A 4098-nucleotide genomic window follows, 5' to 3' on the forward strand; every position below is an offset into this window, starting at 1 on the left:
ACAGATGACAGTATCGGTAGGAGTGACTGCCAAACAGACCTTGTGGAGCCAAAGTACCATCTTCACATTAAGGATATCCTCAGTTATATTGTGTAGCATTACCACAGTGCTAAATGGGATAGATTTCAAACAGATCTAGCAACTCAAGACTGGGAAACCATAAGGCACTGAGGGCCATCAGCTGCAGTAGAATCCTACTCAACTACAATCTGTAACCTCATGGCCCGGCATATCCTCCACTCTACCATTACCACCAAGTCAGAGGATCAGCATGGTTCAAAGAAGAGCGCAGGAGGGCATGCCAGAAACAGCACCAGGCATATCTAAAAATGAGGTGTCAACCATTGAAGGTAAAATACAGGACTACTTGCATGACAAACAACATAAACAGCGAGTGATAGACAGAGCTAAACAATTCCACAACCAATTGATAATTTTTAAAAATTGGTTCTCTGGATGTGGGCTTTGCTGACTGGGCCAGCATTTATTGCCCATCCCTAGTTGCCCTTGAGAAGGTGGTAGTGAGTTGCCTTCTTGAACAGTTGCAGCCTATGTGGTGTAGGTATAACCGCAGTGCTTTTAGAAAGGGTGTTCCAAGATTTTGACCCAGCGACTGTGATATATCTCCAAGTCAGGATGGTGAGTGACTTGCAGGGGAACTTCCTGGTGATGGTGTTCCCATCTATCTGCTGCCTTTATCCTTCTGGATTGTAGTGGTTATGGGTTTGGCAGGTGCTGTTGAAGAAGCCTTGGTGAATTCCTGCAGTGCATCTTGTAGATGGTACACACTGCTGCTACTGTGTGTCGGTGGTGGAGGGAGTGAATGTTTGTGGATGTGGTACTAATCAAGTAGGCTGCTTTGTCCTGGATGGTGTCAAGCTTCTTGATTATTGTGGGAGCTGCACTCATCCAGGCAAGTGGGGAGTATTCCATCACACTCCTGACTTGTGCCTTGTAGATGGTGGACAGGTTTGGGGAGTAAGGAGGTGATTTGGTCGTTGCAGGATTCCTTGCTTCTGAACTGATTTTGTGACTACAGTATTTATATGGCTAGTCCAGTTCAGTTTCTGGTCAATGGTAACCCCCAGGATGTTGATAGTGTAGGATTCAGTGATGGTAATATAATTGAACATCAAGGGGCAATGGTTGGATTTTCTCCTGTTGGAGATGATCATTGCCTGGCATTTGTGTGATGCGAAAGTTATTTGTCACTTTTCAGCCCAAGCCTGGGTATTGTCCAGGTCCTGCTGCATTTGGACATGGACTGCTTCAGTATCTGAGGAGTCACGTATGGTGCTGAATATTGTGCAATCATCAGTGAACATCCCCACTTCTGACTTTATGATGGAAGTAAGGCCATTGATGAAGCAGTTGAAGACGGTTGGGCCGAGGACACTAACCTAAGGAACTCCTGTAGTGATGTCCTGGAGCTGAGATGACTGACATCCAACAACCACAACCATCTTTGTGCTAGTTATGACTTCAGCCAGCGGAGAATTTCCCCCTTGATTCCCACTGACTCCAGTTTTGCTACGGCTCCTTGATGCTACATTCTATCAAATGCTGCTTTGACTTCAAAGGCAGTTGCTCTTACCTCATCTCAGGAGTTCAGCTCTTTTGTCCATGTTTGCACCAAGGCGATAATGAGGTCAGGAGCTGAGTGACCCTGGTGGAACCCAAGCTGGGCATCAGTGAACAGGTTATTGCTAAGCAAGTGCTACTAGATAGCATTGTTGATGACCCCTTCCATCACTTTGATGATTTAGGGTAAACTGATGGGGCAGTAATTGGCCACGGACACACAGTAGCAGCAGTGTGTACCATCTACAAGATGCATTGCAGGAACTCACCAGGGCTCCTTAGACAGCACCTTCCAAACCCACGACCATGACCATCTAGAAGGACATGGGTAGCAGATACATGGGAACACTACCACCTAGAAGTTCCCCTCCAAGCCATTCACCATCTTGACTTGGAAATATATCGCTGTTCTTTCACTGTCACCTGGTCAAAATCCTGGAACTCCCTCCCTAACAGTACTGTGGGTATGCCTATACCACATGGACTGCAGCGGTTCAAGAAGGCAGCTCACCGCGACCTCTTCAAGAGCAATTATGGATGGGCAATAAATGCTGGCCTAGGTAGCAATGCCCAGATCCCGTGAATAAATAAAATAAAACTCACAAGCCCATCACACATTCATTGGCATCTCACTCACTGCCAGCTCAAGGGACATCACCCCTCAAACCCTCATACGCAGCCTCACATGTCCATCTGGCCTCATCTCCTCTGGAGACTGCCTCCTCAGCCTTCACCATCTTGAGGCCACTTGCACAGATCAACATGTGCCCCTGCACACATCCTGGAATACTTTCTCTTACCCCAGGCAAGTCCTAGCCCTGCAGCCATTGAAAAGCCAAGCCCACCTTATGGCTAGCCTGGTAGGTAGAGTCCTGCCCTTGAGACCTCCTAAAAATGATGCGATGTTGTCTGTGAAGCCTGGCACTGATGACTGTGAGTGCTGCCCGAAGCAAGGTCAGCAAACAAACCTCAAAGTCCCGAGCAAATTGCAGCTCGCCCCAGGTGCACATTGCCTGTTCTACCATTGTGAAACATGTCAGCATGCAATCACGCCAACGTGTCTGGATGGTCCAGCGTGGGGCAGGATGATTCTGGTGAGCAAGGCTTATAATGAGATGCTGAAGCATTGAAATATTGAAATTAGGTTCTCAACGTGCAACATTTGGGCTGATGGGTGGAGTGGATGATTGCAAATTGGTTTTACAATGCTGTGAAGCCAATTTTTGCGATCTCCTGATATTTTCTGTTCCTACCCACTATGGTGCCTGCGCAAACCGGAACAGAAAATCTCGGCTGTTAACTCTGTTTCTACCTCTACTGATGCTGCCAGATCTTCTGATTGTTTCCAGCATTTTTTTTATTACAGATTTCCTGCGTCTGCAGTGTCTTGCTTTTACAATTTTAAAACTTAGATGGATGCAATTTACAATACTGTTATTAGGTAAACACAGTTTCTCCAAAAATTATCATTGTACTCACATAACAGCATCGAGAATGGTAGTTTCCCTAGCAGTCTGAAGGCTGGGCAAGCACATGATTTACAGCGATATGAATCAATAGCTCAATTATTGGCTGAATCCAAGGTGATAAAGGCTCTCAGGCTGTGTACAGTAACAAAGAGAGGGAAAGAGTTAACTAGGAAGCTTTGCAGAGTCAGCGACTGACAGCTGTGAGAGGCATGAATGGCACATGAGGAAAATTGAGACCAAAAGCACTTAAACACAGCTCTGCTTAGTAACCCTTAGAAATTTTCTGTGCCCCAATCTCACTAAATCAAGTCTTAATGAGACTTTTAATGAAAGATCATCAATAATAAACCCAGCTAAATTTACTTTCAATAATAGTGGGATATTGGCAGATTCATGTAACGTTAAACTAATCATTGTGGAGTTCCCATTCCATTGCTCCCGGGAAGTCAGCAGAAATGTGTTTTATAAGGAAGAGAATGCGATGTGGTGTTGGTGATGATAAGTGAGAAGATGGTGTCAGAATAGTTTGGGGGGCTGTGAGTTGTTTGTGGAGAGTAGTTTGGAAGGAAATTTTTGAGGATTTGGAGAATAACGTATATCACATGTGTTTGTGGAGATTGGGGTAATGATCGGGTAGAACATATGAGAATGCATTTTTGGGACAAATTGGTTATTACCTGGGGAGGCAATGAGTATGGAGTAGTGAATAACTGATAGGAGTGGTGGGTGGTGGAGAGTGGTTATCTGTCAGAGAAGGTAACAAGGGCAGGTAGCATAAATTTTATATCCGCAAGCTGAGTTATACTGCAGAGAACACCACCAACTTTGAAGGTACAACTAGAAGGTCCATGCTTGGAAGATTCTGATAGAACATGAGTACATGCATTTATTTTGTGACTGAAAACCATGACAGATATGTGTGACAGATAGAATAATGAAAATAGGCATAACAGAGGTTCCAGCAATTGTTATGCAAGACCTTTAGATTTGCATATGTTTAACAAAAGAGTGGAATTGGGAGCTAGCTGGCTTTCAGAAACATCCTTTG

The sequence above is a fragment of the Carcharodon carcharias genome, chromosome 1 (assembly GCF_017639515.1).
Source record: "Carcharodon carcharias isolate sCarCar2 chromosome 1, sCarCar2.pri, whole genome shotgun sequence".
NCBI classification, from domain to species: domain Eukaryota; kingdom Metazoa; phylum Chordata; class Chondrichthyes; order Lamniformes; family Lamnidae; genus Carcharodon; species Carcharodon carcharias.